Genomic DNA, 25,176 nt, shown 5'->3' with positions numbered 1-25,176 from the left:
TTATACTAGCTAACACTCAGTGTACCTAGTGGCATCCTATACGTGGCTATTGGACTTTGCTATAGTCCCACTAGTGCAAAGACATTTGCAGAGCGCGTCTGCCTGCATTGCACACTCCAACTCATTATAACTAAGCCATTATACTAGCTAACACTCAGTGTACCTAGTGGCATCCTATACGTGGCTATTGGACTTTGCTATAGTCCCACTAGTGCAAAGACATTTGCAGAGCGCGTCTGCCTGCATTGCACACTCCAACTCATTATAACTAAGCCATTATACTAGCTAACACTCAGTGTACCTAGTGGCATCCTATACGTGGCTATTGGACTTTGCTATAGTCCCACTAGTGCAAAGACATTTGCAGAGCGCGTCTGTCTGCATTGCACACTCCAACTCATTATAACTAAGCCAATATACTAGCAAACACTCAGTGTACCTAGTGGCATCCTATACGTGGCTATTGTACTGTTGTCTAGTCACACTAGTGCAAAGAAATTTGCAGAGCGCGTCTGCCTGCATTGCACACTCCAACTCATTATAACTAAGCCATTATACTAGCTAACACTCAGTGTACCTAGTGGCATCCTATACGTGGCTATTGGACTTTGCTATAGTCCCACTAGTGCAAAGACATTTGCAGAGCGCGTCTGCCTGCATTGCACACTCCAACTCATTATAACTAAGCCATTATACTAGCTAACACTCAGTGTACCTAGTGGCATCCTATACGTGGCTATTGGACTTTGCTATAGTCCCACTAGTGCAAAGACATTTGCAGAGCGTGTCTGCCTGCATTGCACACTCCAACTCATTATAACTAAGCCATTATACTAGCTAACACTCAGTGTACCTAGTGGCATCCTATACGTGGCTATTGGACTTTGCTATAGTCCCACTAGTGCAAAGACATTTGCAGAGCGTGTCTGCCTGCATTGCACACTCCAACTCATTATAACTAAGCCATTATACTAGCAAACACTCAGTGTACCTAGTGGCATCCTATACGTGGCAATTGTACTGTTGTCTAGTCACACTAGTGCAAAGACATTTGCAGAGCGCGTCTGCCTGCATTGCACACTCCAACTCATTATAACTAAGCCATTATACTAGCAAACACTCAGTGTACCTAGTGGCATCCTATACGTGGCTATTGGACTTTGCTATAGTCCCACTAGTGCAAAGACATTTGCAGAGCGCGTCTGCCTGCATTGCACACTCCAACTCATTATAACTAACCCATTATACTAGCAAACACTCAGTGTACCTAGTGGCATCCTATACGTGGCTATTGGACTTTGCTATAGTCCCACTAGTGCAAAGACATTTGCAGAGCGTGTCTGCCTGCATTGCACACTCCAACTCATTATAACTAAGCCATTATACTAGCTAACACTCAGTGTACCTAGTGGCATCCTATACGTGGCTATTGGACTTTGCTATAGTCCCACTAGTGCAAAGACATTTGCAGAGCGCGTCTGCCTGCATTGCACACTCCAACTCATTATAACTAAGCCATTATACTAGCAAACACTCAGTGTACCTAGTGGCATCCTATACGTGGCAATTGTACTGTTGTCTAGTCACACTAGTGCAAAGACATTTGCAGAGCGCGTCTGCCTGCATTGCACACTCCAACTCATTATAACTAAGCCATTATACTAGCAAACACTCAGTGTACCTAGTGGCATCCTATACGTGGCTATTGGACTTTGCTATAGTCCCACTAGTGCAAAGACATTTGCAGAGCGCGTCTGCCTGCATTGCACACTCCAACTCATTATAACTAACCCATTATACTAGCAAACACTCAGTGCACCTAGTGGCATCCTATACGTGGCTATTGGACTTTGCTATAGTCCCACTAGTGCAAAGACATTTGCAGAGCGCGTCTGCCTGCATTGCACACTCCAACTCATTATAACTAAGCCATTATACTAGCAAACACTCAGTGTACCTAGTGGCATCCTATACGTGGCTATTGTACTGTTGTCTAGTCACACTAGTGTAAAGACATTTGCAGAGCGCGTCTGCCTGCATTACACACTCCAACTCATTATAACTAAGCCATTATACTAGCAAACACTCAGTGTACCTAGTGGCATCCTATACGTGGCTATTGTACTGTTATCTAGTCACACTAGTGCAAAGACATTTGCAGAGCGCGTCTGCCTGCATTGCACACTCCAACTCATTATAGCTAAGCCATTATACTGGCTAACACTCAGTGTACCTAGTGGCATCCTATACGTGGCTATTGGACTTTGCTATAGTCCCACTAGTGCAAAGACATTTGCAGAGCGCGTCTGCCTGCATTGCACACTCCAACTCATTATAACTAAGCCATTATACTAGCTAACACTCAGTGTACCTAGTGGCATCCTATACGTGGCTATTGGACTTTGCTATAGTCCCACTAGTGCAAAGACATTTGCAGAGCGCGTCTGCCTGCATTGCACACTCCAACTCATTATAACTAAGCCATTATACTAGCAAACACTCAGTGTATCTAGTGGCATCCTATACGTGGCTATTGTACTGTTGTCTAGTCACACTAGTGCAAAGACATTTGCAGAGCGCGTCTGCCTGCATTGCACACTCCAACTCATTATAACTAAGCCATTATACTAGCTAACACTCAGTGTACCTAGTGGCATCCTATACGTGGCTATTGGACTTTTCTATAGTCCCACTAGTGCAAAGACATTTGCAGAGCGCGTCTGCCTGCATTGCACACTCCAACTCATTATAACTAAGCCATTATACTAGCTAACACTCAGTGTACCTAGTGGCATCCTATACGTGGCTATTGTACTGTTGTCTAGTCACACTAGTGCAAAGACATTTGCAGAGCACCTCTGCCTGCATTGCACACTCCAACTCATTATAACTAAGCCATTATACTAGCTAACACTCAGTGTACCTAGTGGCATCCTATACGTGGCTATTGGACTTTGCTATAGTCCCACTAGTGCAAAGACATTTGCAGAGTGCGTCTGCCTGCATTGCACACTTTAACTCATTATAACTAAGCCATTATACTAGCTAACACTCAGTGTACCTAGTGGCATCCTATACGTGGCTATTGGACTTTGCTATAGTCCCACTAGTGCAAAGACATTTGCAGAGCGCGTCTGCCTGCATTGCACACTCCAACTCATTATAACTAAGCCATTATACTAGCTAACACTCAGTGTAACTAGTGGCATCCTATACGTGGCTATTGGACTTTGCTATAGTCCCACTAGTGCAAAGACATTTGCAGAGCTCGTCTGCCTGCATTGCACACTCCAACTCATTATAACTAAGCAATTATACTAGCAAACACTCAGTGTACCTAGTGGCATACTATATGTGGCTATTGTACTGTTGTCTAGTCACACTAGTGCAAAGACATTTGCAGAGCGCGTCTGCCTGCATTGCACACTCCAACTCATTATAACTAAGCCATTATACTAGCTAACACTCAGTGTACCTAGTGGCATCCTATACGTGGCTATTGGACTTTGCTATAGTCCCACTAGTGCAAAGACATTTGCAGAGCGCGTCTGCCTGCATTGCACACTCCAACTCATTATAACTAAGCCATTATACTAGCTAACACTCAGTGTACCTAGTGGCATCCTATACGTGGCTATTGTACTGTTGTCTAGTCACACTAGTGCAAAGACATTTGCAGAGCGCGTCTGCCTGCATTGCACACTCCAACTCATTATAACTAAGCCATTATACTAGCTAACACTCAGTGTACCTAGTGGCATCCTATACGTGGCTATTGGACTTTGCTATAGTCCCACTAGTGCAAAGACATTTGCAGAGCGCGTCTGCCTGCATTGCACACTCCAACTCATTATAACTAAGCCATTATACTAGCTAACACTCAGTGTACCTAGTGGCATCCTATACGCGGCTATTGTACTGTTGTCTAGTCACACTAGTGCAAAAACATTTGCAGAGCACCTCTGCCTGCATTGCACACTCCAACTCATTATAACTAAGCCATTATACTAGCAATTTTTGCTGCCAGTTTAAGGGCCGTAGTTGCATTGTCAGGGATATTTATTCTTTTTTATTCTGCTGTTAATAAAGCTAGACCACCACTGCAATCTACACCACCTCTCAATTTTTACTACCACATTTTCAGTCCACAATCTTGTCGCAATCAACATGAGTGGCAAAATGACAGATGCTGGTGGAAAGGGGAAGAGGCGTGGTGGAAAAGGCAAAAAAGGTTTTGTCCGTGGGGAAGGTGGCAAAGCTCCATTATCATCTGCTGAAGATAGACCATCTACCAGCAAAAGTAAGATGTCTACTACTTACCGTGGACAATCCGATGTGCTCCCTTTTTTACGGACACGAACAACAGGAACAAAGGTAGATGATGGGCAAAAAAGGAAAATGCTTGAATGGATCTCAAGTGGTCCAACAAGTGCCCTCTCAGCCACTTCAAGTACCGCATCCAAAAAACACCAGTCCTCTGAGTTGTCATCCCAATCAAACTTGCTTTCTCCCAGCTCTGAAGTCTCCATCAGCCCTGCACAGTATGGTGGAACTGAGATGGCTGAGTCTGCAGAGCTGTTCAGTCACACTATAGCCTGGGAATCAGAGGTCTGCTCCCAAGCTACAGTGAGTACAGAACAGGAAATGGTCTGCAGTGATGCCCAGAACCTTTGTGACTCTGATTCAGGCCGTGAGGACCAAGTTTCTGAGCATAATGTTGACCCTTTGTCACAAACTGTAACACCTGTGGTTATAGACAATGAGGAACATTCTGATGAAGATGAGACGCAGATACCCGATTGGGATGACAACTTAAATATTCGGTCAGGGCAAGAAGAGGCTCGGTCTGAGGGGGAGGGGAGTGCAAACACAACAATTGATGATGAAGTTCTAGATCCCACCTACTGTCAACCCCCAGTCAGGCACTCTAGGAGGTCAACAGAGGCGGTGGAGGAGGATGCAACCGACGACGAAGTTAACTTGCGCCTTCCTGGACTGAGTCGGAGCACTGGTAGCACGTCTACAACTGCATCCTCAGCCACCACTCTGCCTCTGAGCATTATTCGGGGTGGATCAACAGGTCGCATGGCCTCTAAGCCTTGCCTAGCCTGGTCCTTTTTGACATAGCAAAAGATCGGCCAAATTATGTGATCTGTAAAATTTGTCATGGTTCTCTTAGTAGAGGTCAAAATCTCAGCAGTTTGACAACTTCTTCCATGAATCGTCACATGAATAAATATCATATGGCCCGGTGGGAAGCTCACCGTGCTGCAATGCGGCCTAGCGGAGCGAACCATCCACCGCCTGCCCCTTCCAGTGCATCCGCGCGCTCGTCATCTTCTAGGACTGTGGGGACAGCTGTCACACCTGTTTTTCCACCCACAACTTCCACCACTGTAACCGCAACAGGCAGTTTGCTTGGTAGGTCGTCAGTTGGTTTGGAAGGGGAAACAAATGAGTGTGTACAGCTCTCTCAGACATCGATAGCACCAACTTTGGATGAAGGCAACATCATGTCTCCGCCTGCACTTTCCTCACAAACCTGCATTTTTCCAGGGACACCCTACTCAACACCGTCTACACACAGCAGCCAGATCTCTGTCCCTCAGATGTGGTCAAATAAAAGGCCACTTCCTGCGACCCATGACAAAGCTAAGAGGTTGACTCTATCCCTCTGTAAGCTCTTGGCTACCGAAATGCTGCCTTTCCGCCTAGTGGACACACAGGATTTTAGAGACCTTATGTCTGTCGCTGTGCCCCAGTACCAGATGCCTAGCCGCCACTACTTCTCTAAGAAAGGTGTGCCCGTGCTACACCAGCATGTCGCACACAACATCACCGCTTCATTGAGAAACTCTGTGTGTGAACGGGTGCATTTCACCACCGATACTTGGACCAGTAAGCATGGACAGGGACGTTACATGTCGCTGACTGGGCACTGGGTAACTATGGTGATAGATGGTGAAGGGTCTGCTGCACAAGTTTTGCCATCCCCACGACTTGTGTGTCAATCCTCTGTCTGTCCAAGTTCCGCCACTGCTTCTGCATCCTCCACCTCATCTGGGTCCTCCACCTCCGCCCCAAGCCTGCCTGGTCAGGCCACCAGCTTTCTCACTGCGCAGAAGGAATCACGCACCCCTCATTACTATGCTGGCAGCAGAGCGCAACGGCATCAGGCGGTCTTTAGCTTGACATGTCTTGGGAATAAGAGTCACACAGCTGAGGAGTTGTGGTCAGCTCTGCGGTCCGAGTTTAATAAATGGTTGTCTCCACTGAAACTGCAGCCTGGTAAGGCCGTGTGCGACAATGCTGCAAACCTGGGTGCGGCCCTTCGCCTGGGCAAGGTGACACACGTACCTTGTATGGCTCACGTGTTGAACCTTGTCGTGCAGCAATTTTTAACACAGTATCCCGGCCTAGATGGCCTTCTGAACAGGGCACGAAAACTGTCTGCTCACTTCCGCCGTTCAAGCGCCGCAGCTGAGCGACTTGCATCGCTCCAGAAGTCTTTCGGCCTGCCAGTTCATCGCCTGAAATGCGATGTGGCGACACGCTGGAATTCAACTCTCCACATGTTACAGCGACTGTGGCAGCACCGCCGTGCCCTGGTGCAATACGTCATGACGTATAGCCAGGGCCAACGAGATGCAGAGGTGGGGCAGATCACCCTGATGGAGTGGTCTCAGATCAAGGACCTATGCACCCTTCTGCACAGTTTCGACATGGCGACGAATATGTTTAGCGCTGACAATGCCATTATCAGCATGACGATTCCAGTCATTTACATGCTGGAACACACGCTAAACACTATTCGGAGTCAGGGGGTGGGACAACAGGAAGGGGATGAACTACAGGAGGATTCATATGCGCAAGACACAACAACATCACCAAGGTCCAGACGTTCATCATCACCAAGGCGCCAAGCATGGGAGCATGGGGTACAGGGATCAACAAGGGCACATGGTAGCAGGCGAGATGTTGAGGAAGGTGCAGGAGGACATGAAGAAATGGAGGACGAACTGTCCATGGACATGGAAGACTCAGCAGATGAGGGAGACCTTGGTCAAATTTCAGTTGAAAGAGGTTGGGGGGAGATGTCAGAGGAAGAAAGAACGGTTAGCACCTCTATGCCACAAACACAGCGTGGACTTGGTCCGCATGGCTGCGCAAGACACATGAGTGCCTTCTTGTTGCACTACCTCCAACATGACCCTCGTATTGTCAAAATTAGAAGTGATGATGACTACTGGCTTGCCACACTATTAGATCCCCGGTACAAGTCCAAATTTTGTGACATAATTCCAGCTATAGCAAGGGACGCACGTATGCAGGAGTATCAGCAGAAGCTGTTACTCGATCTTAGATCCGCTTTTCCACCAAACAACTGTGCAGGTGCAGGGAGTGAATCTCCCAGTTGTAACTTGACAAACATGGGACGGTCTCGTCATCTTCAACAGTCTACACGTACCAGTAGGACCGTATCTGGTGCTGGTAACAGCAATTTTATGGAATCTTTTCATAATTTTTTTAGACCCTCCTTTGCAAGGCCACCAGAGACAACAAGTCTGACACATAGTCAACGGCTGGAGAGGATGATACAGGAGTATCTCCAAATGAACATCAATGCCATGACTGTGCAACTGGAGCCTTGCTCCTTTTGGGCTTCAAACCTAGAAAAATGGCCAGAGCTCGCAACTTACGCCTTGGAGATTTTGTCGTGTCCAGCTGCCAGCGTTGTCTCTGAACGTGTCTTCAGTGCTGCTGGGTGTGTGCTGACAGATAAGCGCACGCGTCTGTCCAGTGACAATGTGGACAGACTGACGTTCATCAAAATGAACAAGTCATGGATCCAGAAGGAATTTACAACCCCTGTGTCATCCTGGGGAGAGTAAATGCTTGTGGATTTGGAATGTGCTTGATGCAAATCTAGCTGTGAAGTGTACAACTAGGGCACAAGTGCTGCCACTGAATGGGTGGGTGTGTGTGGGGCACAATTTTTGGAAAAAAAGGGAGACTCCGCTTGGAGTAACCCTTGCTTACATTGTTTTTAAAAGAAGCCAAGATGAACAAGTCATGGTTCAGCAAAGACTTTATCTACCTACCCCGGTGTCATGCTGGGGACGGTTAATTATGGCGTATTTTTTAATGTGCTTGATGCAAATCTAGCTGTGAAGTGTACAACTAGGGCCCAAGTGCTGCCACTGAATGGGTGGGTGTGTGTGTGGCCCAATTTTTTGAAAAAAGGGAGAGTCCGCTTGGAGTAACCCTTGCTTGCTGTGTTTTTAAAAGAAGCCAAGATGAACAGAGCTGGAATCAGGAAAGACTTTGCTACCTACCCTGGTGTCATCCTGGGGACGGTTAATGATGGCGTATTTTTGAATGTGCTTGATGCAAATCTAGCTGTGAAGTGTACAACTAGGGCACAAGTGCTGCCACTGAATGGGTGGGTGTGTGTGGGGCACAATTTTTGGAAAAAAGGGAGACTCCGCTTGGAGTAACCCTTGCTTACATTGTTTTTAAAAGAAGCCAAGATGAACAAGTCATGGTTCAGCAAAGACTTTATCTACCTACCCCGGTGTCATGCTGGGGACGGTTAATTATGGCGTATTTTTGAATGTGCTTGATGCAAATCTAGCTGTGAAGTGTACAACTAGGGCCCAAGTGCTGCCACTGAATGGGTGGGTGTGTGTGTGGCCCAATTTTTGGAAAAAAGGGAGAGTCCGCTTGGAGTAACCCTTGCTTGCTGTGTTTTTAAAAGAAGCCAAGATGAACAGAGCTGGGATCAGGAAAGACTTTGCTACCTACCCTGGTGTCATCCTGGGGACGGTTAATTATGGCGTATTTTTGAATGTGCTTGATGCAAATCTAGCTGTGAAGTGTACAACTAGGGCACAAGTGCTGCCACTGAATGGGTGGGTGTGTGTGGGGCACAATTTTTGGAAAAAAGGGAGACTCCGCTTGGAGTAACCCTTGCTTACATTGTTTTTAAAAGAAGCCAAGATGAACAAGTCATGGTTCAGCAAAGACTTTATCTACCTACCCCGGTGTCATGCTGGGGACGGTTAATTATGGCGTATTTTTGAATGTGCTTGATGCAAATCAAAACATCCTGTTTGCAACTAGGGCCCAAGTGCTGCCACTGAAGGGGTGAGTGTCTGTGTGGCCCAATTTTTGGAAAAAAGGGAGAGTCCGCTTGGAGTAACCCTTGCTTGCTGTGTTTTTAAAAGAAGCCAAGATGAACAGAGCTGGGATCAGGAAAGACTTTGCTACCTACCCTGGTGTCATCCTGGGGACGGTTAATTATGGCGTATTTTTGAATGTGCTTGATGCAAATCTAGCTGTGAAGTGTACAACTAGGGCACAAGTGCTGCCACTGAATGGGTGGGTGTGTGTGGGGCACAATTTTTGGAAAAAAGGGAGACTCCGCTTGAAGTAACCCTTGCTTACATTGTTTTTAAAAGAAGCCAAGATGAAGAAGTCATGGTTCAGCAAAGAATTTATCTACCTACCCCGGTGTCATGCTGGGGACGGTTAATTATGGCGTATTTTTGAATGTGCTTGATGCAAATCTAGCTGTGAAGTGTACAACTAGGGCCCAAGTGCTGCCACTGAATGGGTGGGTGTGTGTGTGGCCCAATTTTTTGAAAAAAGGGAGAGTCCGCTTGGAGTAACCCTTGCTTGCTGTGTTTTTAAAAGAAGCCAAGATGAACAGAGCTGGGATCAGGAAAGACTTTGCTACCTACCCTGGTGTCATCCTGGGGACGGTTAATTATGGCGTATTTTTGAATGTGCTTGATGCAAATCTAGCTGTGAAGTGTACAACTAGGGCACAAGTGCTGCCACTGAATGGGTGGGTGTGTGTGGGGCACAATTTTTGGAAAAAAGGGAGACTCCGCTTGGAGTAACCCTTGCTTACATTGTTTTTAAAAGAAGCCAAGATGAACAAGTCATGGTTCAGCAAAGACTTTATCTACCTACCCCGGTGTCATGCTGGGGACGGTTAATTATGGCGTATTTTTGAATGTGCTTGATGCAAATCTAGCTGTGAAGTGTACAACTAGGGCCCAAGTGCTGCCACTGAATGGGTGGGTGTGTGTGGGGCACAATTTTTGGAAAAAAGGGAGAGTCCGCTTGGAGTAACCCTTGCTTGCTGTGTTTTTAAAAGAAGCCAAGATGAACAGAGCTGGGATCAGGAAAGACTTTGCTACCTACCCCGGTGTCATCCTGGGGACGGTTAAGAATAGCGTATTTTTGAATGTGCTTGATGCAAATCTAGCTGTGAAGTGTACAACTGGGGCACAACTGCTGCCACTGAAGGGGTGGGTGTGTGTGGGGCACAATTTTTGGAAAAAAGGGAGACTCCGCTTGGAGTCACCTTGCGGTGTTTTACATGACTTTAGAAGGGCGTGCCATGCCTATATCTGTGTCTCCTCCTCTTTTTCTTTGTCCAGCTCTTTTGTTTTCGCATGAGTATATGTCCTTGTCACTTTCCCATGTGTTTGAGTTGTTTGTCACCTTTTGGACACCTTTGAGGGTGTTTTCTAGATGTTTTTCTGTGTTTGTGATTGCCTGCCATTGTTTCCTATGCAGTTCGAGTTCGGTTCGTCTAACGTTCGACGAGCCGAACTCGAACGAGACCTCCGTTTCGGCGAACCGGCCTCGAGCCGAACCGGGACCGGTTCGCTCATCTCTACTCCTCACTACAACAATGACAAACATGTGGACACTAAGTGCAGTTTAGGCATATTGTGCTGCTCAGAAGGAAGGGGGGCATTTCCATTTGGGAGTGCAGAGTTTGCTGGATTTCTTTTTTGAGCATTTTTTCAAAGCATCTGTGTTACATGTAATGTTGAAGCTCCCTATATTTCCATTAACTGATGACTGACCTAGTGGTGTCTTGTGTTTTGTAGGTTGGGTTGAATGCTATTTTGATATTTGAGTACAGAACATTTTGCATCATTTCACATTTATCCTGTGCTCTATATTTAGCCCACACATTAGGGTTTCCATCTATATCTCCGAAATACGTGATTCAAGTGAAACCTTAAGGCTATGTCCGCACTTTGCATCGTCGTAGTTGCAGTTCAAAATGCATGTTTTGGCTGAAATTGCTTTTGCCAAAGTTGCTTTTGTCCACAGAAACGCGATAAATACGCGTGCGTTTTTACCGCATTTTAGCCGCGTTTTTAGCGCTTTTTAATGCTTTTCCATTGCTTAAAGACAGATGTGTTTCGAACATAAAGACACTGCTAAATAAAGTTTAAACAGTCAAACACTATGAAAAAAGGGGAAAAAAATGAAAACAAATATAAATAATTAAATCATAACAAAATTAGTTATATTTAATAAAATTATAGCGGTTTTATACTATTTGTCGCTAAAATTCTAATTAATTATTATTTTTCATTAATTTAATTATCGGACTATGTGTGTGTGTAAAGGGACATATCATTCCATTATTTTGATGTCAGAAACGCATGCTTTCTGCAGCTAAAAACCATGTAAAACGCTGGAATTTTGATGTTGCTTGCTTTTTTCAACTTCTTATTGACTTCAATGGTTTTTTTTACACACCCCCACTAATTAACCGATCATTTAATGAGCACAGGTGAGGATGTAAACTAGGGTTGGGTGCATATTGGTGTATATGACAAGGCAACAAAACATTGGTGTTGCCAAAATCTCACCTTTCTGTGTTCATTAAATGATCAATATTTCAGCTTTGCAGCAACTTTATTTTCATAACCTAAACCTAATTTGGCAGGTTTTCAGCTTTCAAAAGAGTAATTTATGAAACCAATGGATGAATTTAACCCCTTCACCGCCGGCCACTAAAACACCCTAATGACCGGGCCATTTTTTGCAATTCTGACCAGTGTCACTTTGACAGGTTATAACTCTGAAACGCTTTAACGGATCCTGGCGATTCTGACATATTGTACTTCATGTCAGTGGTAAATTTAGGCCGATATTTTTTGCGTTTATCTGTGAAAATTTAGGAAATTGTGCGAAAATTTGGAAAATTTTGCAATTTTCAAACTTTGAAAATTTATGGCCATAAATCTGAGAGATATGTCACACAAAATAGTTACTAAATAACATTTCCCACTTGTCAACTTTACACCAGCGCAATTTTCGAAAGAAATTTTGTTTTCGTTAGGAAGTTAGAAGGGGTCAAAGTTCATCAGCAATTTCTAATTTTTCCAACAAAATTTACAAAATATTTTTTTTAGGGACCACATCACATTTGAAGTGCCTTTGAGAGGCCGAGGTGACAGAAAATACCCAAAAGTGACCCCATTCTAAAAACTGCACCCCTCACACTGCTCAAAACTACATCCAAGAAGTTTATTAACCCTTTAGGTGCGTCACAGGAACCAAAGCAATGTGGAAGGAAAAAATGAAAATTTTACTTTTTAACACAAAAATGTTACTTTAGCCATAAAATTTTCATTTTTACAAGGGAGAAAAGAGAAAGTGCACCCTACAATTTATTATGCATTTTCTCCTGAGTACGCTGATACCCCATATGGGGTAAAAATCAATTGTTTGGGTGCACGGCAGAGGTCGAAAGGCAAGGAGCGCCATTTGAATTTTTGAACACAAAATTAGCTGCACTCATTAGCGGACGCCATGTCGGGTTTGAAGACCCCCTGAGGTGCCTAAACAATGGAGCTCCCCCACAAGTGACCCCATTTTGGAAACTAGAGCCCTCAAATATTTTTTCTAGATGTTTGATGAGCACTTTGAACACCTGGGGGCTTCACAGAAGTTTATAACGTTGAGCCGTGAAAAGAAAAAAAAAATTTTTTACCACAAAACTGTTGCTTCAACTAGGTAGCTTTTTTTTCACAAGGGTATCGGGAAAAAATGCAACATAAAATGTATTGTCCATTTTCTCCTGAGTACGCAGATACCTCATATGTGGTGGAAATCAAATGTTTGGACACACGGCAGTGCTTGAAAGGCAAGGAGCGCCATTTGAATGCAAAATTAGCTGCACTCATTAGCGGACGCCATGTCAGGTTTGAAGACCCCCTGAGGTGCCTAAACAATGGAGCTCCCCCACAAGTGACCCCATTTTGGAAACTAGAGCCCTCAAATAATTTTTCTAGATGTTTGGTGAGCACTTTAAACACCTGGGGGCTTCACAGAAGTTTATAACGTTGAGTAGTGAAAAGGAAAAAAATTTTTTTTACCACAAAACTGTTGCTTCAACTAGGTAGCTTTTTTTTCACAAGGGTATCGGGAAAAAATGCAACATAAAATGTATTGTCCATTTTCTCCTGAGTACGCAGATACCTCATATGTGGTGGAAATCAAATGTTTGGAAACACGGCAGTGCTCGGAAGGCAAGGAGCGCCATTTGAATGCAAAATTAGCTGCACTCATTAGCGGACACCATGTCAGGTTTGAAGACCCCCTGAGGTGCCTAAACAATGGAGCTCCCCCACAAGTGACCCCATTTTGGAAACTATAGCCCTTAAATAATTTTTCTAGATGTTTGGTGAGCACTTTGAACACCTGGGGGCTTCACAGAAGTTTATAACGTTGAGCCGTGAAAAGAAAAAAAAAAAAAATTACCACAAAACTGTTGCTTCAACTAGGTAGCTTTTTTTCACAAGGGTATCAGGAAAAAATGCACCATAAAACGTATTGTCCATTTTCTCCTGAGTACGCAGATACCTCACATGTGGTGGAAAGTAATTGTTGGGCGCATGGCGGGGCTCAGAAGAGAAGGGCACCATTTGACAGCAAAATTGATTGGAATCATTAGCGGACGCCATGTCACGTTTTTAGACCCCCCCCATGGTGCCTAAACAGTGGAGCTCCCCCACAAATTACCCCATTTTGGAACTAGACCCCTCAAGGAATTTATCTAGATGTTTAGTGAGCCCCTTGTACCCCCAGGGGCTCCACTGAAAGTTGATAACGTTGAACCGTGAAAATTATTTATTTTTTTAAAAAAAAAATTTTTTAAATTTTTGCAGCAACAAGGTAGTTTTTTTTTCTCTTTTTACAACGGTATCAGGAAAAAATGCACCATAAAACGTATGGTGCAATTTTTCCCGAGTACGCAGATACCTCACATGTGGTGGAAATCAATTGTTTGGGCGCATGGCGGGGCTCAGAAGACAAGGAACGCCATTTGACTTTTCAAACGCACAGACGCGGTGCACTGATCGGCCGCTGCAGGAGGCACGGTCGGATGAGATACAAAAAGCGCTGGGGATACGAAAAAAAAAAAAAAAGTCACGCCAAAAATTGAGCAGGGATGTTGATCCGCGCTCAGCGGGACGCACGGACAGATGCGATACTTTTTTTTCCGTATCCCCGACGCTTTTTGTATCGCATCAGTCCGTGCGTCCCGCCGAGCGCTGATCAGGGATGCACATAACGGATTGCCATCCCTGCTCAATTTTTGGCGTGACTTTTTTTCCGTATCCCCGATGCTTTTTGTTACGCCAAAAATTGAGCAGGGATGCCGATCCGTTATGTGCATCCCTGATCAGCGCTCGGCGGGACGCACGGACAGATGCGATACAAAAAGCGTCAGGAATACGGGAAAAAAAGTCCCGCCGAAAACTGACCACGGATGCAGATACGTTATCTGCATCCCTGATCAGCGCTCGGCGGGATGCACGGACGCATGAGGTGTAAAAATAGAAAGGGGATAGAGGAAAAAAAGAAAAAAAGAAAAAAAGTTATACTCACAGTACCCAGAGGATTAGCAGGAGGAACAGCTTTACAGCAGCAGCAGGCAGGAAGTTAGACAACTCAGCAGAAGACCCAGGAAGAAGGACCCAGCGATGGAGGCAGATGTGATCGGCCGGTGAAGACAGGTAAGAGGACGTCGGGGGGACAGCAGAGGGGGAGGAGGACAGCAGAGGGGGAGAGGGACAGCAGAGGGGGACAGCAGAGGGGGAGGGGGAGAGCAGAGGGGGAGAGCAGATGAGGGAGATACCGGAGGAGCTGCAGAATAGAGATCACGGGGGAGGCCGGCAGATTGGGATGTCGGGGGGCAGACCGGGATGTCTGGGGGCAGACCGGGATGTCTGGGGGCAGACCGGGATGTCTGGGGGCAGATCGGGATGTCGGGGGGCAGATCGGGATGTCGGAGGACAGATCGGGATGTAAGGGGGCAGATCGGGATGTCGGGGGGGCAGATCGGGATGGCGGGGGGCAGATCGCAGGGGGGCACGGGCAGGGGCCATTACGGGAGCACGCAGGAGCAAATCACAAGAGCGCGCAGGGGCTGCAAGAGAGCAGGGGAGGAGGGATACCGGAGGAGCTGCAGAATAGAGATGGCGGGGGGCAGATCGGGATGTCAGGAGGGGCAGATCGGGATGTCGGGGGGGCAGATCGGGATGTCGGGGGGTGGGCAGATCGCAGGGGGCACACGCAGGGGCTGCAAAGTGAGCACAATACGCACCGCTCCTGCTCCTGCGACGTGACGTGACAGCAGCGGCAGCAGCAGCGGTGGTGTGGTACCACTAGTACCAGACAGTGCTGCACGCTGCAGACATGTTGGGGGAGGGTCCCCAGACCAGCACAGGCCTGGGGAGGGCGGCCACCGGCAGATCAGACCGCCCCACTGCACACTGATTGGAGCGATTGCGCGTCATCGCACGATCGCTCCAATCAGTGCTGCAGGGGGGGCCACGGTGTCTGCTTGCTTCCAGCCAATGATCGGAGCTGCTGCAGCCCCGGTCCTAGCTGGATTTTACAACATCACACTATTTTTGGCATTTTTTTTTGCCGAAAACAGCGTGATCAATGTGATTGGCGGTTCCGATTTGAACAGCCAATCACATCGATCGCCTATGGGGGGTGGCGATGCCAGCAGGGGACATCATTTGAAAGCCGTTGCTATGGCCACGGCAATCAAATGAAGTTTAGGCAGTAAAATTACGTCCCTGGTCGTTAAGTCACGTTAAAATAGGACGTAATTTTACTGCCCGCGGTCGTGAAGGGGTTAAAGTCAGGTTATAAGCTTTTATTTACATAACATGGATAAGAGACGGAACTTCTGTCAGAGACTGTAGAGGTTAGAGTCTGACTGATTAGAATCTGTGGACAGGTGACAATTTAAGACAGCTGTCTTTAACACAGGTAATAAGTTGATTAGGAGCATCCAAATGGTCTGTAGGAGCCAGAACTCTTAATGGTTGGTAGGAGATCAAATACTTATTTCTCTCTGCAAAATTAATAATTTACATAAATTATACAATGTGATTTTCTAGTTTTTATTTTTGATATTCTATCTCTCACTGTTAACCCCTTAATTACCGTGGGCAGTAAAATTACGTCACAGCGGTTATAGTGTTAATCCCACCTGGTTGCCATGGAAGCCGGTGGGAATCCGTGCACATCAACTGATTTATACAGCTGGCATGTGTGCCTAGCAGGCACGAGCAGATCCGCGATCCGCCCATGCCTGTTAACCCCTTAAATGGCGCTGTCAAGATGTGACAGCGCCATTATAATAGCGGTCATAGTTAAACTTTAGTCACCGCCCAACACCGAAAGTCACGTGATGGGATCACGTGGTTCCAATGGTTGCCATGGTACTACAGGGTCATCCTGTAGCTCACATGACTCATTTCCTGTTTCACACGTCCGAGAGCTGTGTGAGACAGGAGATGAGCATATGTTGTGTTCATAACTGTATCGCTGTGGTCAGCAGATATGGAAAAGCGATCAGACTGCTGACCCTTATAGTCCCCTTTGGGTACTAGTAAAATAAAAAAAAAGTAAAAATAAAATTTTGAAAAATTAAAAAAAAATTTAAAAAACCCTACAAGTTCATATCACTCCCCTTTCACCTTATTGAAAATTAAAGGATTAAAAAAATAAAAAATATACACTTATTTGATATTTCCACGTTCATAAATGCCCAATCTATCAAAATATAACATGAATTAATCTGATCGATAAATGGCGTAGCAGCAAAAGAATTCCAAACATCAAATTTTCGATTTTTAATCTCTGTAAATTTTGTGGAAAATGCAATAACAGGCGATCAAATCATATCAACTGCGCAAAAATAGCACCATTAAAACGTCAGGTCGAGAGTCGAGACACAAAAATGAAGTCATCACTGAGCCCCAGATCCCGAAAAATGAGAACGCTATGGGTTGTGGAAAATGGCGGAAAATGTGTGGCACTTTTTTTGGACAAAATTCAGATTTTTTTTTAACCCCATAGATAAAAGTAAACCTATACATATTTGGTGTCTATGAACTTGTACCAACCTAAGGCTTCACAGCAACACATCAGTTTATCATAAAGTGAATATAGTGAATAAAATAGCTCAAAAACAATCGTGCAATCACACTTGTTTTGCTATTTTTCCACATTTGGAATTTTTTCCTGTTTTTCAGTACACTAGTTGGTAAAACTAAGAGTTTCATTTAAAAGTACAACTCGTTCCATAAAAAAACACGCCCTCACATGGCTATATTGACAGAAAAATAAAACAGTTACGGCTCTCGGAAGAATAACGAAAAAGAAAACCGGAAATTGCTAAATCGACTGGTCGTGAAGGGGTTAACATTAACCTACCCTAAAAATTATAGACTGTTCATGTCTTTGTCACTAGGCAACCTTATAAAATCAGCAAGGGAGCAAATAATTATTTCCTTCACTTTATATAGTTTTTTTTATATATATTTTGCTGCTTTTATACCATAAAACAATTTTACAGAAAAAAAAATTGCTTTTGCTTTGCTGTATTCTAAGAGTTATAGCTTTTTTAGTTTTTGGCCAATGGAGCTGTATGACAGCTTCTTTTTGTGGGACAAGATGATGTTTTTAGTGGTACCATTTTTAATTACACATGACCTTTTGATCACGTTTTATTAAAGATATAATTTTTGCTATGTTTTTTTATTACTGTGTTCACTGAAGGAATTAAATAGTGTTACAGTTTTATAGATTGGGTTCTTAAAGACACAACGATACCAAATTTGTATAGGTTTGTTTTTAAAATAACATATTTATTGGAATAATTTTTAATATTATTGTCCCTTCATATTTAGATTTTTTTTATATATATTTTGTTAATTTTTTTTTTACTTTTCTTTAACTCATTAACTTAGTCTGTTTATGGGATATTAGTTTTTGTCACTGTGATCATTTATATAATTCACTGCAAAGCTTGATCATTGCCGTGAATTACACCATGTTCCAAATTATTATGCAAATTATATTTTTCTCTGATTTTCCTAAATGTTCGGTGAAAATGACAGTCAGTCTAATAAAAGTCATCACCCGTTAGAGTATACATTGAATTTTATTGAAGAAACTTCCCAAGGATAACAGTATAATCTTAAAAATTAAAAAATACCTCAAAATATACTGTTCCAAATTATTAGGCACAGTAGAGTTTCTAAACATTTTATATGTTCTAAAGAATTGAAAATGCTCATTTGTGGAATTTGCAGCATTAGGAGGTCGCATTCACTGAAATAAAAAGATATTTAAATCCAAAACATCCTAACAGGCCAAGTTACATGTTAACATAGGAACACTTCTTTGATATCACCTTCACAATTCTTGCATCCATTGAACTTGTGAGTTTTTGGAGAGTTTCTGCTTGAATTTCTTTGCATGATTTCAGAATAGCCCCCCAGAGCTGCTGTTTTGATGTAAACTGCCTCCCACCCTCATAGATCTTTTGCTTGATGATACTTCAAAGGTTCTCTATAGTGTTGAGGTCAGGGGAAGATGGTTGCTACACCATGAGTTTATCTCCTTTTATGCCCATAGAAGCCAATGACACAGAGCTATTCTTTACAGCATGAGATGGTGCATTGTCATGCATGAAGAGGATTTTACTCCTGGAAGCACGTTTCTGCTTTTTGTACCATGGAAGAAAGTTGTCAGTCAGAAACTCTATATAATTTGTAGAGGTCATTTTCACACCTTCAGGAACCCTAAAGGGGTCTACCAGATATCTCCCCATGATTCCGGGCCAAAACATGACTCCTCCACATCCTTGCTGATGTCGCAGCATTGTTTGGACATGGTGGCCATCCACCAACCATCCACTACTCCATCCATCTGGACCATCCAGGGTTGCTCAACACTCATCAGTAAACAAGACTGTTTGAAAATTAGTCTTCATATATGTCTGGGCCCACTGTAACCATTTCTGTTTGTGAGCACTGGTTAGGGGTGGCCGAATAGTAGGTTTATGCACCACAGCAAGCCTTTGAAGGATCGTACATCTTGAGTTTTGAGGGACTCCAGAGGCACCAGCAGCTTTAAATATCTGTTTGCTGGTTTGTAATGGCTTTTTAGCAGCTGCTCTCTTAATATGATGAACTTGACTGGCAAAAACCTTCCTCATTCTGCCTTTATCAGCACAAACACATATTTGCTCTGAATCAGCCACAAATCTCTTCACAGTACGATGATCACGCTTACGTTTTCGTGAAATATCTAATGTTTGAATCCTTTGTCCAAGGCATTGCACTATTTGATGCTTTCGGCAGCAGAGAGATCCTTTTTCTTTGTCATGTTACTTGAAAACTGTGGCCTGCTTAATATTGTGGAACATCCAGTTTTCCTTTTATTTGGATCACCTGGCAAACTAATTATCACAGGTATCTGAGATTGATTTCAGTGATCCAAAGAACCCTGAGACACAATACCATCAATGAGTTTCATTGAAAAAAAAAAAAAATAATCACTTTGACACTTAAATCCAATTTGCATAATAATTTGGAACATGGTGTATATCTGTCAGTGCTGCACTCGCAGTATAGTGTGCCTCACACACCATGCATCTGGCATGGTGTGCAAAGTTCTCTGTAGCTGGGTAACCAGGGGTCATTATGGTGAGTTACCATGGCAGGGATTGCATTTTGGGGACCCAATCGCTCAGGAGAGGATCGTGGTCCTTTTCTTGCCACCTGAATGCTGCAATCACTATTGATTGCAGCACTTAGGCAGTTAAGCCGCCAAGTGAGAGCAGGTTTTAGCTGTAACCTCATCAGGAGACCAGACAGCAATAAAAGTGTACAGCATCTTAACCACCATGTATACTAGAGCATATATAAATTGGTATATGAGCGAGAAGAAGTAGGACAGCTTTGTTGGTGTCAGGAGGACATCCCTCAGAGTAACTAACATCAGAGAAGGATGGTGGGCAGGGTAAAAACACCAGTGCAAAGGTTGTGTTATGGAAATGGGCCTTGCTGTCTCAAGGTCAGCAAAAATCTCTCACACTTTTTACATAGCTGTCGGACAAACAATGGTTTAAGTCAATCGTTCAGCTAGTATTTTGTCCAATTTTACAATAAAACAAATTGGTCACTTTGCCAAGTACTCCAACATGCATATGAATACATTACCAGAACCACCATCAGTACATAAATACATCACCAAAGCTATCATCAGTTTTGTGCAGGCTGTATTTGTCTCATAACAATCGCAAAATCTATCATATGTATCCATTTTTCTATAATGGGGTGTAAGGCTTGCTGCTAGAGATGGAAAAGTGGCGAGCTAAAATGAAACCATTGGACGCCAGGGGGCCCCAGACCTACCCTATTACATGGGAAGGACTTAATTAAGCACCCACCACGAGGCAGATGCCTACTTCCAAGGCAGGGACTGGGACTGTGGCAGATGACCCCCTAGAGCAAGGACAGACACAGGAGCAGACAGGCTGGGGCAAGTAGCATGGTTGGGATGGACAGGCAGTCACTGATATGGCTAGGACCACTGGACAGTTGAGGAAGGAGACACGGCCAGAATGGACAGGTACAGTCTCTGCTGTGGCGTAAGCCACCAGGGTAGCTAAGGCTTAAGGCATGGCCAAGTGGATTAGGCACAGTCTCTGGTGTAGTAAGGACTATGGAGGTAGTTGAGGCACGACCAGGTGATATAGGCACAGCCTCTGGCGTAGCAAGTCACTGGGGTAGCTGAGGCTGGAGACATGGTCGGGGTGGATATGCACAGTCTCTAGTGTGGAGTAAGCCATGGGGTAGCTGAGGCTAGAGACACAACCGGGGTGAACAGGCACAGTCTTTAGTGTGGCAAGCCATCGGGGTAGCTAAGGCTGGAGGCAGAGCCGGGGTGGACAGGCACAGTCTCTGGCGTGGCATAAGTCATTGGAGTAGCTGAGGGAAATCGTACACTGTAAGGCACAGCGGACAGGTGGACCTGACAACTAGCTGGCACAGGAATTCTAGCTAACGAAATAGCTTAATTATATAATATAGCTTTAATTAGGCAACTCCTCTAGTGGGAGCTGGCCTTATGTACTCAGTGCCTCAGTGATAAGTTGAGAGTCACTTCCTGGGAGTGACACTCTTGAAGGAGCAGTGGCGCACGTGCGGCTGAGGAATACTCCTGGAGGACTTGCGCACACAGAGGCCCCAGGAGGGGGAAGCAGTGAGTGCATACGTGGAGGAGGAAGATGCTGGGGCACATATGCGCTGACTGCAGCAATGAGTGATGCACATCGCCATGGGAGGAGTAGAGCGGGGAGCGCTGGGACACTGGGACACTTTTGAGAGATGGCCACGGTGGTGAGTGGCACATGTCCTTGCAGGAGGAGGAGAGCAGGGAGCACAGGGACACCAGCACTAGAAGGGGTCTGTTTAGTTTCCATTATGGTGTAAAAGATCCACAAATAATGAATGATTTTATATCTAACTTTAAAGTTGTACTCAGTGTTAAAGGGAACCAATCACCAAGATTTTCGTATATAACCTAAAGCCAGTGCTATACAGGCACTCTCAGGCTGATTCTCTACTTACCTTTAGTGGTCAGTTCGGATGTGTAGGTTTTGAAATCCAACAAAGTAAAGTATAAAATTGGTAGCTTCTTGAGTGACAGCAGCTGAGAATCAGATAATAGCTAGGGAGTATTCATAGTTATCCCCTCCCCCTGTTAGAATTAGCGTAAGTATTATACAATCAATTTAACTTTTCACTAACAGGACCTGTGTGAGGTCATACCTATGGGACCAGAAGGGGCGGGACCTCAGTCAAGAAAGCTGATACCAGGAAGCAACATTTTTCTGTTGGCTGAAGCTCTGCCCTTTCTGGTCCCATGGGTTTGACCTCACACAGGTCCTGCTAGTGAAAAGTTAAATCGATTGTATAATACTTATGCTAATTCTATCAGGGGGAGGGGATAAGTATGAATACCCCCCGCTACTATCTGATCCTCAGCTGCTGTCACTCAGGAAGCTGATGATTTTATAAACATTACTTTCTTGGATTTCAAAACCTATACATCCCAGATGACCACTAAAGGTATGTAAAGAATCAGCCTGATAGTACCAGTATAGCACTGGCTTTAGGTTATATGCAAAAATCCTGATGACTTTTTCCCTTTAAGTCACACCATTAAAGTACATCACTTTTTTACTTTTGTTGGTATTTTATGGTAAAAGAAGGTAATAATTAGAGTCAAAGTGATCATCAGAGCTTGTTACTTGACCCATTGGAGGAGGGATGCATTAGGGGTCCTATTACCTTATTCTCCGATCCATTCCTTTGCTTTGTTACTTTAACTTTTGCTATCATAATACTCTATTTAAAGTTTGTTTCATTTTTCAAACTATTGGAAAAAAATAGACTTCATTGCATCCTCTATTCATTGATTGGAGTTCTCTGTAAAATAAATGCAAATCTGCCATTCTTAGTTCATTTTTTTAAATTGATGATTTTGATAGACTGGATTTGAGTGAGCACCAGGGAATTACTTATTAATAACAAGTGTCATTATTTATTAATTTTAAAGCTGTGTTGGAGGCGAAGCAACTCAAACACAGCATCATTTGCCCTTAGGCTACTCATGAAAGCAGATGTGAATCCAGAGTACTAATTTGAAATTGACAATAGTGGGTGCAAGGCTCAATTTGCTTCCACTGACATTCATATATAATGTTTATCGCATATATATAAACTGTCTGGTGGTGAGGAACAGCTTATCTAAATTATTTTTCAAAATACATTGAGTTGTCAAATACAAATTGTTTTAACAGTGTAATGATGTTCATTTGATAAATTATACTACTTAACTATAAATCAACCATTGTGCTTCAAACTCTACAGCCCATACAAATATAGTGTACAGTAGAAAAATAATGAAGTAATATAAATAAGTACAATTAGCTTTTTTCTGACCTGGAAGCAGATAAAAGCCCATGTCAGAAATGTTTTTAGAAGTATTCACATTGTTCACATAGCAGATTTGATGCAGATTTTGTTGCTGGAAGTGCTGCAATTGTACTTTTTATCTAAAACGTCATTAAGAATTTTGGAAACTATTTTCAGTTGTAGAAGATTTTACAACAAAATCTGCAATGTGGAAAATCCCCCCATGGGTAAATTCACCTGTAGTAGATTTGCTGAAGAAGTTTCAACTACTATCTACAACCCCATTTAGATACTATATATGTATCACGGTTGGCTTGCCATACTTTGCATCAAAATTGTGTGCCTAATAACTTGAATGTTAATAAATAGGGATGAATGGAAGTTCGGGTTCAGCCAGACTTTAGTTAAAATTTGGATTCTGGATCCGGACTTCACCCTAACTTGACCTCGAACCCCAAACCCCATATAAATCAATGGGACCTGAACTTTAGTGGTGTAAAATAGGGATGCAAACATGTGCAGTAGGAATAAATTAAAAAAAGGCCATGGGGTTATCTCTATTTTTGATAACCAGTTAAGATAAAGCAGACAAGTGTGGGCTGTGGCCCTCAGCTGTCTCCTTTACTTTGGCTGGTTATCAAAAATAGGGGGAATCAAACACCATTATTTCAAATGATTTATTTATTTAAAAATAATTTTAAAAACAGCATGGGGTCCCCCTGTTTTTGATAACCAGCCAAGGTAAAGAAGACAGCTGGAGGCTGGTATTATCAGGCTGGTAAAGGCACATGGTTATTTGGCCCTTCCCAGCCTAAAAATGGCAGCTTAGAGCCACCCTAGAAGTGACGCATCCATGACATGCGCCAATTCTGGCTCTTTACCTGTTACTTCTTGATTGCCCTGATGTGGTGGCAATCAGAGTAATACTTTTGGGGTTGATGTCAACTATGAACTGACAGCTGGCTTCAAGCCCAGGGATGAGTATTGGATAGGCATTTATCAGACACCTTCATTACTAACCTGACAAGTGTTGAGTTAAAAAAAAACACATACACAGGAAAAAAATAGTTTATTTCAGTAATGACTCCCCCACATATCCTAGTTCACTGATTTATTATTTAAAAAAAATACATAATTGAAGTTCCAACAAAACTCAATAATGTAATGTCCCAGGAAGCCTAGCTCGGGAGAATTTACATACCTACCATTTACTGGGAATGACCTATGGTGTCTCATTGTGGGAATGTTCTGAGAACGAGGCACCAAAGATCACTCCCGGTGACCTGTATGTACAGATTTTCTGGGTCTGCTGCTGGCCGAGAGTGACCTATGAAGCCTCGTTCTCAGAATGAAGCTCTAAAGGAATCGATGTGTATCGTGAGACATTATTCAATTGGATTACATCGGAACTTTTGAGGGTTTCTTTTTAATTAATAAAATTGTTTTGTTCACTTCCTGCACTATCACAGCCATGTCAAGTATTGGCATGGTTGTGACTGGCTGGAGCACCAATGAAAAAAACAAAACAAACTAATGTGGGCTACCACCCTATTTTTGATAACCAACATAAGTAAAACAGCAGCTACAGGCTGCAACCCTCAGCTGTCAAATTTACCATGGCTGGTTATCAAAAATATTAAATAAATAATGTAAAAATTGATGTGGGGTCCCCCATTTTTGATAACCAGCCAAGGTTACAATGACAGCTGGCAAATTGGTATTATCAGGCTGGGAAGAGCCATGGTTATTGGCCTATCCCAGCCTAAAAATAGAAATGGCACATCCATTAGGTGCACCAATTCTGGTGTTTACCCAATCAATCTCGATTGCCCTGGTGTGGTGGCTATCAGGGTAATATATGGGGTTCATTTCAGCTGTGAAACAGCTGCACACCAATCTAGCAAACTGGCAGTCAGGTCTTCGGAGTTCACAGCCACGCACTCTCCCGTTGCCCTCTGTGAACTCAGTTTAACTTGCAGATGAATTGCCAGACTGCTCTGCGGCTATGTCTCTCAATCTGACAATACCAAATCTGGCAGCGGGTTTAACTGAG

The sequence above is a fragment of the Anomaloglossus baeobatrachus genome, chromosome 4 (genome assembly GCF_048569485.1).
Source record: "Anomaloglossus baeobatrachus isolate aAnoBae1 chromosome 4, aAnoBae1.hap1, whole genome shotgun sequence".
NCBI lineage: Eukaryota > Metazoa > Chordata > Amphibia > Anura > Aromobatidae > Anomaloglossus > Anomaloglossus baeobatrachus.
The sequence above is the reverse complement of the archived record's forward strand: the minus strand, read 5'-3'. Positions refer to the sequence as shown.